We start from the raw sequence: 13,785 nt of genomic DNA on the forward strand, positions 1-13,785 counted from the left end.
GAATTAAGAGTAATACATAGGTTTTTAGCTAATTCGATTACACAAAGGGGTAAAAACAAAGAAAAGGTAAATGAACAAGATTTGTTTTACCATATGTGTATTCGAGACCCACACAGCGCTGTAAGTATACCATATTGTGTGGGTTATTATTTATCAGCTATGGTTCGAGGGATGCGTCCACATAGCATAATAGGAGGTGGTATTTTTATTACTTTGATTGGTGAATATCTCGGTGTGGATATAAGTCGGGGGGGATTATTGGTAGAAGAGCCGGAACCCCGCGACACTATAGGTTTAAATGTATACCATGGTGCTAAAGTTTTGAAGCGGCGAAATAACGCCGCAGTACGATACAATGGTAGACATCCACAGGTAGAGAGAAACCAGGAACAAGGTAATGTAGGAGGGGGGAATGAGATGCAAGAAATGCATAGGTTTATAGCTTCTCAGGAATACGAAAATGCTAGACAGAGAGCATTTGAAGATTGGCAAGTTCATCAGAACCAGATCATAGCGCATTGCCAACATATAGGTAGAAACTATATTCCTACACCGAAACCCGTCTTCCCTCCTTGGTCGATAGAGATGCAGCCACCATATCCTACGTATGACCCTGCCGAAGCATTCTATAGCACTTATGGTTATGCGTGGAACCCCTATTGGTACCAATATCATCCTTAGTTTACTTATTATTATTTTTTTATTTTGTAAATTGTAATTATTGATGCATTTAATATTTTTGTTAATATTGTAATCATTTTTATAATTATCTAACTTTTATTCTTAGATTTTAATAATTTTTGAATGTGGGGTAATAAACCAAACTTCAAAAATATGTATATATGTTTGCAGTTTATCTTATGTACACAACAGGGTAAAACAACGCATTTTCAAAGACTGGCATTAAGTTCAGCAAAAGCAACTAATTTTGACGACAAGATGCAAAATATATGTGAAATAACAACAAGACGGAATGAACAAATGATGTGCACCATTTATCATTCAGCAAACAAACGCCAATATATTTGGAAACTTTGGTAAAAATTTAATCATTTTCACACAAATCACCCTCAATAATTTAAATTGTTACTGATTTCTTGCAAATGAGGGCATTGCAAGATCTTAAGTGTGGGAAGGGGTTAAATTCTTTCGGATTTTAAAAATTTTTATATTAAACACTTGGTTACCATTAAAATACTAGTAAAGCAGTAGTTGTATTAGAATCTAGTGCTCTCTGATAAAAAAAGAACAGCCCTAGTCTTATATACTGACTACCCAATTCTAGTAAAATTTTTCAAAATTTTCAAATAAATGAATTCAAAATCATGTTTATACATATTTATGAACGATAAAACTAGGTTTTAACACCGAAATTATTGTTACCTCGGAAAGGACATAAATTGAGAAACAAACTAAAATGTTAAAATTCATTTAAAATGGAATAGAGGACGATAAAAAGAAAAATAAAAAGCCAAGTGTGGGAAAATTTACCAAGTTATTTTAAACATATGTCACATATATTTGTAACAAATAACTGAAAATACTTTTGCTTTGGACTAAACTAAACTGTTTTACCCGATGAAAGAAAAGAAGAGATGGATCTACACGATGAATCAATTCCATCATTAAAAGGAAGTAAAGTCTTCCGAAAAAGACACGCGCTTTTTGATTTAGGTCATGAAGTTGTCGTCCAGACCAGCTGTAGGTTGACGAAAAATCTAGAAAAGTCATCACTAAAATCAGCAGGAAATCCACGGACCTCAGCATCAAACAGGGTCGCCAAGTGGTCAGATTTATCCTAACCATGAGAAGGATTTATCTCGTACAATGGGGAGGCACCGTGCAAATTAGCTGGATAAGACTAATGAATCAGATCCCCAGAAAGGATAATCTCCTTAAAGATTAAAAATCAGCTTTTAAGACTGATATTACTCAATCCTAGAGATTGACCTTAAAGATTGAGAATTCAAACTCATGGAATTCAATGATATCTAAACTCGAGCTTAAACGAGAAAATATTTTGATCAAAAATACAAACCGATTTGTTTTCTGAAAACCCAATTTTCAATGCGTTCATTTCCATTGAACGTAAAATCCTAGGAATTCACCATGAATTCACTAGGTCACCTGAACTAAATCGGGTGTCAACCGTAAGAACGGTGGTTGCATAGCATGGTCAAAGACAGGACCTTGTGCCAGACCGAAAAATTATAAGGGTGAGCTTTACTATTGCTCCTACCAAGGATAGTAATTGCGTCCGACACGTTATAGACCATAATCAAAAGCATGTCACGGGACATTGCCTTAACAGTTGCTTGTTCAACGCTTTCCTTTACAACCGGACGGTAGTTTACCGAAAGGTAATATACGGAACAAGTAAACTGGACGTGTTGCTTTCCAAATACAAGGTTAGCAAGTAGGTGACACAAAACCGCAAGTTTTGAGCTAAAATTTTCAAATCTGAAACCCACCAAACCCACAAAAATATTTTGCAAACACCGGTAAAGGGTTATTCCGGAAAACTTATCTAGGGTAAAAACTAGATTTAATTTTCAAAAGATCAAATGTTTTCATAAAGATCCAATTTCCTTAATGGATCTAAATTTTTATAGTCATGTGGGACTGTAAACCATATCGTTACTACCATTGTTTATACCGCCATATAGAAATCACTGATGTACAAAGTGTGAAGAATAAAGAAGTGATTCTAGTATTTCAAGACAATATTGCTTGAGGACAAGCAACGCTCAAGTGTGGGAATATTTGATAATGCTAAAAACGAACATATATTTCATAGCATTATTCCTCAAGAAAGACAAGCTTTTAGTTGCAATGGTTCTATTTACAAGTGATATTCGTTTAAATAATAAAAGGTGAAGACAAAAGACAGATTCGACGAATTGAAGACGCAAACGACCAAAAAGCTCAAAAGAACAAAAGACAATCAAAAAGGTTCCAATTATTGATAAGAAACGTCTCGAAATCACAAGAGTACAAGATTCAAAACGCAAAGTACAAGATATTAAATTGTACGCGAGGACGTTCGAAAATCCGGAACCGGGACCAGAGTTAACTCTTAACGCTCGACGCAACGGACTAAAAATTACAAGTTAACTATGTATATAAATATAATATAATATATAATTAATTATATTAATTATATATATATTATATATATATATTAAAAACCGTCGGCAGCCAGAAACTCCAAGGGTGTGAACTGTAAATACCTCTCCGCGACTCGCGGAGTTTTAAGGCCATTTTGCCGCGAGTCGCGGAGCCCCAAATTTCACTTCTGGCTATAAAGCCAACCGAATTCTGATCGAATTTATCATCTTATTTCTCAATCTCTCTCAATATATACGTAATATATTTATATTTATAATTTATATTTTAATTTTAATTATAATTCTAATAATAAGGGTATGTTAGCGAATGTTGTAAGGGTGTAAGTCGAAATTCTGTCCGTGTAACGCTACGCTATTTTTAATCATTGTAAGTTATGTTCAACCTTTTTATATTAATGTCTCGTAGCTAAGTTATTATTATGCTTATTTAAAACGAAGTAATCATGATGTTGGGCTAATTACTAAAATTGGGTAATTGGGCTTTGTACCATAATTGGGGTTTGGACAAAAGAACGACACTTGTGGAAACTAGACTATGGGCTATTAATGGGCTTTATATTTGTTTAACTAAATGAAAGTTTGTTAATGTTAATATAAAGATTTACAATTGGGCGTCCCTATAAATTACCATATACACTCGATCGGACACGATGGGCGGGGTATTTATATGTACGAATAATCGTTCATTTAACCGGACACGGGAATGGATTAATAGCCACTAGAATAATTAAAACAGGGGTGAAATTACATTCAAGGGTAATTGGTGTAATTGTTAACAAAGTAGTAAAACCTTGGTTTACACGCAGTCGATAACCTGGTGTATTCATTAAACAAAGTATTAAAACCTTGTTACAATTCGAATCCCCAATTAGTTGGAATATTTATCTTCGGGTATAATAATAATTTGACAAGGACACTTGCAATTTATATTTATGACTGATGGACTGTTATGGACAAAAACCAGACGGACATATTGAATAATCCAGGACAAAGGACAATTAACCCATGGGCATAAAACTAAAATCAACACGTCAAACATCATGATTACGGAAGTTTAAATAAGCATAATTCATTTATTTCATATTTAAATTCCTTTATTTTATATTTAATTGCACTTCTAATTATCGCACTTTTATTTATTGTTATTTTATTTAATCGCACTTTTAATTATCGTACTTTTAATTATCGCAATTTAATTTTATCGCATTTTTATTATTCGCAATTTCATTATCGTTATTTACTTTACGCTTTAATTTAAAGTCTTATATTTATTTTATATTTTACATTAGGTTTTAACTGCGACTAAAGTTTTAAAATCGACAAACCGGTCATTAAACGGTAAAAACCCCCCTTTATAATAATAATATTACTTATATATATATTTGTATTTTTATAAAAGTAAACTAATATAGCGTTGAGCTTTGTTTAAAGATTTCCCTGTGGAACGAACCGGACTTACTAAAAACTACACTACTGTACGATTAGGTACACTGCCTATAAGTGTTGTAGCAAGGTTTAAGTATATCCATTCTATAAATAAATAAATATCTTGTGTAAAATTGTATCGTATTTAATAGTATTTCCTAGTAAAATATAAGCTATTTTATATACACCTCGCACTTCATCACTGAACTATAAAACAGACGTATGCTATTTGAGTTTAGTACACGTTGGATTACGTGTATTGTACATGTTGGTTGCATGTATGTTAAAATAGGGGTACTTATTATAGACGTTAAAGTTTAGTTACCAGGGTGCTCAATTTCGTAGAATATTTTGATTAATGTTTCTGGATGAAACAACTGAAATCTTGTGATCCACCTTTATATACAGATTATGTGAAACATTAAAACTATGAACTCACCAACCTTTGTGTTGACACTTGTAAGCATGTTTATTCTCAAGTTCCTAGAAGTCTTCCGCTGTTTGCTTATATGTGATACAAGCTATGTGCATGTAGTCATACATGCTTTATTCAAGAAAACGTTGCATTCACAAAATCATCACCATGTATCTTATTTGGACTGCATTATCAACAGATGTAGTATTGTAAACTATTAATTACGGTGATTGTCTATATGTAGAAATCATTAAACATCAAAAACCTTGGAATTTGATATTCAATTATGGTGTGCCTTTTTTTAAAAGAATGCAATATTTACAAAACGCATCATGTAGAAGTCAGTACCTCACTGTGAAATCGATGAATGATGTGTTCGTCCAAAGGGATTTGGACGGATCATCACAGTTGGTATCAGAGCTTGAGGTCATAGGGAACCAGAATTTGCATTAGTGTGTTTAACTGGTAATTGTTAGGATGCATTAGTGAGTCTGGGCTATGACCGCTTCTGTTTTTACCAAGTTTTGCTTATCATTTCTTGTCAAAAATTACATGCTTACCATTCTTAAGTCTAGACATGTTTGCCTGTAGTTATTGCATGAATAGTGTATAGACAAAATTCATATCTTAGAGTATCTGTTACTGTAAACTTTTCCGGACATCTTCCGATAATTCCTCCGTGATTTATGGAATTTTGGTATTATATATACATATGTAAATTATGTATTGAAGAGTACCAATCTAAATTCTATAATCTATTTCATATCAAAAATCATCTCCCTAATTATACAAGATGAATCCCGTATCTAGTTCCAATTCCTTAAACTTCGACAGCTATTCCGATATGGATATTCACCTGAACTCCGAAGACAGTGTAACCAGAATGGATCAACCAATCAGCCATCACCTATTCTGGATGAATTGAGGATGGGTTCGTAGCCTGCTTAGTCATTGGAGATAAGAAGAAGGTGATCCCTTCCATCCACCACATTTCCCTCTTGGCGAAGAACCTGAAGCACTTACTGGTGAACCTGTTCGAGACACCATTTTCTCTCTCATTTCCAGAGTATCTCATCACGATAATATACTATCTCAAATTCTGAATCTTATTCATCCGCTCGTCCGAACCAACAATCATCCCGGTGTAATATAAGAAGTCAACGAGCTTCGCGCTCGGGTAGTGGCTTTGGAGAATATGGTGCAAAGGTTACAAGCACCAGCAGCATCACCGGCATCAACAGTACCATTGACAACAACACCAACCGTACCATTACCACCACCACCAACAACCGCATCCCAAACCTCAACTTCACAATCTGTTCCACGAGCATCAACGTCATACGCACTGTAGTTACCAAAAAATACCAACAACAATAACCGATGAAGTATTAACTCATTTCCCCTGAAGAAATTATATGTATATTTAATATATATGAATTTTGAAATCAAAATAAATCTTTTCGTACTAAGCTATTACGTGTGAATCTTAACTGGTATCATAACTGGTAGGGACTACTCGGTTAGTTCATATTACTAATATGCAATGATGTACATCCTACATTAACGACATAACCATCGTTAACTACAGTCTATGTTTCAAATTCAATGAATTCCTTTTCATAATAAACTAAGTGTATTATTCAATTACACGTTTGATTTTACACTTTCATTTTTGATGTAATCGAAACTTTCTAGAAAACATCATTCGTACCTTGCAAAGTTAGCAAGAGTTCCATGAACACCAACATGATTCACTGAGAAAATATCAATAAAACTGGATAATGAAGTATTGATTACATTATTGAAATACTCCGCGAAGGTTATGAAATCTTTAATGTTTTAAAGATTATTCATTTCTAATCCAGCCGAAAAACAAATGAGCTTAATATGATATTAACTCATTAAATCCGTATTACATCCGAAGAAAATATACATATATATTTTCATAAAGACTGTAGTAAAATTCTTCTGTACAAAATATTACTTGTGAAATTTTTAACGGGTAGGTAATACCCGGGAAATATATAAGTTCACAATTAATATGTTACACTGTACATTCTTCAATTTTGATTCAAGAATCATTAACTATACTCACTACATTCACAGCGATATACATTCTTCCATAAGAATCATAACAACCATTTTCATACAAATTCAATTATACATTCTGATTTTTGACAGATCAGAATCCGAGTCAAGATTTAACAGAAGATGTCACTATTAAATTTTCACATCTCACAAAACCATACTTTGAATTCAAAACTGTGCTAGATCCTTTGACATTATTATTACCGAAAATAACTTTGCAATTTCTTTTCAAAGTAGCCAGTTTTGTCACACCTCCAGCAAATCAACTTCGATTTTTCATTCGAATAAGCCTCATTATAACCTTGATATATAAGTTTGCCCTTCGTCATAGTTAACAGGGAACCGTTTATATTCTACCATATTAGCAGTAAACTTACCAGCAACATCATTGATCTTTAACTTTCCGAAAAAACATTATATTCATTAAAACCCTATCATGTACTCATCTGCATCTTGTAACAGTAATTGTCATACCAAAAAGCTTCAATCATTATTCTCGAATTTCCCAGCAATTCTATGCCAACAGTTATATATGTACATATAACGTCTATCTCCAAGACTAACATACTTCGAATGTGAAGTTTCTGAAAAACACCCTAAACCGCGAATTAGTTCTCGAAGTTTTGAAAATGTTGATGAAGCAGCAAAAACTGTAAACGACTTTAACAGCCAAAAGTTTGATGATAAAGAATAGTGTGTTGGCAAAGCTCAGAAAAAGAGAAGGTTTGGAACTGGAAAACGGATTGAGCAAACCATGAAGGAGGCTGTGGACAAATCACAAAGACTAAACCTACCTTCAAAGAATCCAAATGATTCAGTGTCTACTGAAGTCATTAACGAATACCTTGCTCCTGACTCTAAACCTTTACGGATAAATCTTCTTTATCATCTTTCGATATTAGAAATTCTAAGATATCATCGTATCTTTCATTATAAATATCCTCAATATTTCTGAAGATATTTTCATAACTATTCTTATCTGAAATCATTTATCTTTTCGCGATATCAGTATCACATCAGAAAGGAAACTGTTTTAGGTTCTAAATTCTGAAAAGTTTGAACTCAAATTATGAATGTTATTGAAGTAGTGTTGGGAACTGAAGCATGAGTTAGTATAATATAATGACACTTGATCAACGTGATTATATTACAGTAAGTCATGCTGAGTTTTTATAAATGGAACGTAATGATTCACAGATCATAACGTCATCATGTGCCATGTTACACGACTCTTGTATTCTACTTAAACTCTAAACATATCAAGAAAATATTTTCTTGATGATTCGGCCTTTTCCGAGGTATTCTGGTAATTTGACAAATCAAGATCATGCCATTACAATTTCCTTCTTAGAACATTAACTATGTTCATTCGGAAATTCATATCTGCGAATTCTGGACCATTACTTGATGTGCTTAATGGATAGAAGAGAAAACAGAGCATGAAGCTCCGAAATAGAAATGGGGGGATAAATCGCAGCAAAAAGGAGAGAGCATTAACTGTGGATGTCGATGATGATAGAAAGACAGAAGCAGGGACTCTAAAAAATAAGGAAAGATATAAAGCCCGACGACAACACATAAATTACAAACCATGTATATCAATAATTATTGCAACGTAAAGACACGGGAGAACTAAAAACACTATAAAGCCAAGAGTATAGTAAAAGTGAATAGATTCCTCCGGCGGCAGATGAAAAAGAAGAATGATAGATATGAAAGTTAGGAGTATATCAAGAATCAGAACTGGATGAAGCATATTAACGAATACTTTAAAATATGAGTTGAGGGAGGAAGAATAGAAGGTGAGCTGTGGAAATAAAGAAACGAAGGGAGTGGATTTATAGCAAAAAATATGACAGAGCAATCATGACAGGTTATCGCATTTAATCAAAGAAAATCCTAATTTCCTTAATTATCGAAGAATCAAATCTTATTACGAAGATTTTCTCTAAATCCCTTGAACTCCGAAAATCAATCCTATCTACGTCAAAAGATATGACGAATCTATATTTATTCATTTCACTCTTTTGTGATAACTTCACTCGTACTCTTCACAAAATCGAATTGTTTTATCTATATTACTCAATGATGATAAAACTCTAATTTTCAGCTCGTATGCGTCATGAAAACATATTTATTGTCATCCATGACCATTCCAATCAAATTTTGGAACGAAATTTATTTAACGGTTAGGTACTGTGACGATCCAGAAATTTCTGACCAAATTTAAACTTAATCCTTAAATGATTTAATGTTTCTGACACGACAAGCAAAGTCTGATAAGTTAAATCTCAAACATTTTGAACTGTGTTCATGTATTCATATAACCTCGACCAAATTTCGACGAGTCACAAACGATTGTAAACATAAGATATGTATATATATATATATATATATATATATATATATATATATATATATATATATATATATATATATATATATATATGTATATATTATAACTTGAAAACTTTAACAAAGTATAAAGTGTATAATACTTTACATTAAACGTATTTGTCTCAATATATGTTTTGTATATTTATCGATAGAATTAAAGGATATTATCAAACGACCGAAGTAGAAGATATTTTGATAGCATCTAACAATCACATAGCTATTACGATTGTTACGAGTCTTTGTTGTGAGATCCACTTCCATTTAGAAAATCTTTTCCTTTTGATTATATTTGGATTAGATGTATAAAATAACTTGCAACGTGTTTATATTGTATATATATATATATATATATATATATATATATATATATATATATATATATATGGGTTCGAAATATATATATATTTTTTAAGATTTATAGCACTCGTTTATCGTTTCATAATTAAATAAATATTTCAAAATAATATATATTTTACGATGTAATAATATATAATAGTAATTTAGATATAAAACGTTTTGATATTATTATTTATATTTTAATTGATAATGAGATGTTGATTTAAGGAAGCAAATGATCAAAACACTCAAATGTATAGGTTATATTTCGAGTGATATAGTTTATGGATAATTTAAGTCTATATTTTGGCAAAGGTACGAGTCACGTAACGTAAAGTACAAGTTTTCTCAGTGTACAAAAGGACGTTAGAAATATCGGAACCGGGACATAAGTCGAGTGACGACGTACAACTTACCGAAAAAAAAATTACAAATCAACTATGCACGAGAATATTATATAATATATAATTAATTAATATAAATTATATATTATTTTATTATTTCGATGAACTACAAAACAAAAACAGATGTGAGCTGGAACTGAAGGCCATGCTATCGCATGGCCATAAGCCTTCAGAACCATGCGATCGCATGGGAAGGCTGGGCAGGTGATGTTCTATAAATTCAGTCGAATTCAATTTTGGTGAAACACACATATCTCTATCTCAACTCCTCCGTATTATAAAATACTACGAGAGGTCATGAGCGTGTCACTTTCAAAATGGGTTTTCGAGCGGGATAGAGCTAAGGAAACTATGGGTTATAGCTATGGAGGTTATGGGTAATGTTCATGGGTATTGTTCGCAAGTTAAACCTAGTGTTTATCATCTCTGTTGCGTCTACGTACTTTCCTACAATATTGAATCACAATATTGATACGTGAGCATTCATATCCTATCTTTTATATATTAATAGTGTATACATGTCTAGTGCTCGAGTATATATGTTTATACATGCTTGTATGCTAAATTTTGTTGTTATATAGTTTTATGAATAATCACGAATTTAATGCATATACTACTGATTTAAGGTATATGATATGCATGTTATTGGAAAACTGGCAAAAAATTAATAACTTTTCATTTAGAAATCGCGTGATTTCGATGAACGGATTAAAAGATATAGTCAACTGAATTATGGTTAACGTCAATTGAAATTGTGTTTGAAACTGTAAATTAATATTTAAATAACTTGTCTATGAGATTGATAAATTGGATTTTTAGATATTACTAATCGAGTAAATAAATTTCTATATAAGGCACGGCTCGTCTTGTTGAACAATTGTTAAAGTTGACTGTCTTATCATGTTTTAAAGCTTTATAAACACTATAATCTGATTTTACAAGTATTGAAAAACTATGTGAAATAGTAAAATATGTTCGATTGCCATGATAATTCAAATATAACATAGCTCCTGAAATAAATAATATTTTGAGTTTGATAAACTATAAATTCGTTCAATTACCAAAAATATACTCAGTGTTGTAAAAGTCGTCTGACTTGACCGACGCGTCGGCCGATGCGTCATTTTTTTGGGTTCTCCGTCCCGTTTTTTCTAAAAACGACTCGAAAGACGGTCAAAGCTAAAAGTTCGGTCAAAGTCTGTCAAAGACGGTCAAAGTTGGTCAAAAACTGTCAAAATCAGTCAAATTTTCGTCAAAATCAGTTATGTTTTTAGAAATTAGGTTTTGTTTTATTTTTTGGGCCACTCTTTTCTCTGTGTCCTTACTGATTATGTACTTGGTAACATTAATTAAGTTTGAAGTTCGATTGTTTTTAAATTCAAGTTCTTATTTAAGATATTTATGGTACATAATCAACTATTTTATATGTATATAAATATATATTTAAGAAATTATTAATAAAGTCAACGTTGTCAACGACCGATGCGTCACCGACACGTTACCGACTCGGCCGACGCGTCATTTTTAGGTCTAGACCGATGCGTCCCCGACTCGTGACTTTTACAACCTTGCTTATACTATATTAATAAACATGTATAGATTTAAAGATCATATTGGGTCAGGTTGACTTATGAGATGACTTTTGTTAACTTTTGTATGACGGTCTCGAGCATTAGGATTGTGATACACTATGACCTGACCTAGCTTGTTAAACATCTATTGACCAACATATATTCTCTAGGTTGAGATCTATGGTTACTTTGCATTCCAAGTTTCGGTCACATTTCGATGAATGAATTTATGTGCTGCTAAGGTGAGTTTCATTTGCTCCCTTTTTAATTGCTTTTGCAATCTATATTTTGGGGCTGAGAATACATGCACTTTATTTTAAACGCAATGGATACAAGTACATACTAAATTCTACACCGAGTTTGAACCAAAAATCCCTTAGCTTTAATAACTAGTAACTGTCGGTTATAAGAACTGGTGGGCGCGAGTAGTTATATATGGATCCATAGGGCTTGACATCCCCGTTTGTTCCAGGTACAGAAACCCTAGCCTGAACTATAAAACAGACGTATGCTATTTGAGTTTAGTACACGTTGGATTACGTGTATTGTACATGTTGGTTGCATGTATGTTAAAATAGGGGTACTTATTATAGACGTTAAAGTTTAGTTACCAGGGTGCTCAATTTCGTAGAATATTTTGATAAATGTTTCTGGATGAAACAACTGAAATCTTGTGATCCACCTTTATATACAGATTATACGAAACATTAAAACTATGAACTCACCAACCTTTGTGTTGACACTTGTAGGCATGTTTATTCTCAGGTTCCTAGAAGTCTTCCGCTATTTGCTTATATGTGATACAAGCTATGTGCATGGAGTCATACATGCTTTATTCAAGAAAACATTGTATTCACAAAATCATCACCATGTATCTTATTTTGACTGCATTATCAACGGATGTAGTATTGTAAACTATTAATTACAGTGATTGTCTATATGTAGAAATCATTAAACATCAAAAACCTTGGAATTTGATATTCAATTACGGTGTGCCTTTTTTCAAAAGAATGCAATGTTTACAAAACGTATCATGTAGAGGTCAGTACCTCACTATAAAATCGATGAATCATGTGTTCGTCCAAAGAGATTTGGACAGATCATCACAGTTGGTATCAGAGCTTGTGGTCATAGGGAACCAGAATTTGCATTAGTGTGTTTAACTGGTAATTGTTAGGATGCATTAGTGAGTCTGGACTATGACCGTGTCTGTTTTTACCAAGTTTTGCTTATCATTTCTTGTCAGAAATTACATGCTTACCATTCTTAAGTCTAGACATGTTTGCCTGCAGTTATTGCATGTATAGTGTATAGACAAAATTCATATCTTAGAGTATATGTTACTGTAAACTTTTCCTGACATCTTCTGATAATTCCTCCGTGATTTATGGAATTTTGGTATTATATATACATATGTAAATTATGTATTGAAGAGTACCAATCTAAATTCTATGATCTATTTCATATCAAAAATCATCTCCCTAATTATACAAGATGAATCCCGTATCTAGTTCAAATTCCTTAAACTCCGACAGATATTCCGATATGGATATTCACCTGAACTCCGAAGACAGTGTAACCGGAATGGATCAACCAATCAGCCATCACTTATTCTGGATGAATTGAGGATGGGTTCGTAGCCTGCTTAGTCATTGGAGATAAGAAGAAGGTGATCCCTTCCATCCACCACATTTCCCTCTTGGCGAAGAACCTGAAGCACTTACCGGCGAACCTGTTCGAGACACCATTTTCTCTCTCATTTCCAGAGTATCTCATCACGATAATATACTATCTCAAATTCTGAATCTTATTCATCCGTTCGTCCGAACCAACAATCATCCCGGTGTAATATAAGAAGTCAACGAGCTTCGCGCTCGGATAGTTGTGATGACCCGGGAATTTTCGACCAAATTTAAACTTAATCTTTACATGTTTCGACATGATAAGCAAAGTTTATATGGTTGAATCTCATATATTTTGAAGTGATTTCATTTATGCAATCACCATTTGTCAATGCTCGA

The sequence above is a fragment of the Rutidosis leptorrhynchoides genome, chromosome 3 (assembly GCF_046630445.1).
Source record: "Rutidosis leptorrhynchoides isolate AG116_Rl617_1_P2 chromosome 3, CSIRO_AGI_Rlap_v1, whole genome shotgun sequence".
Taxonomy (NCBI): domain Eukaryota; kingdom Viridiplantae; phylum Streptophyta; class Magnoliopsida; order Asterales; family Asteraceae; genus Rutidosis; species Rutidosis leptorrhynchoides.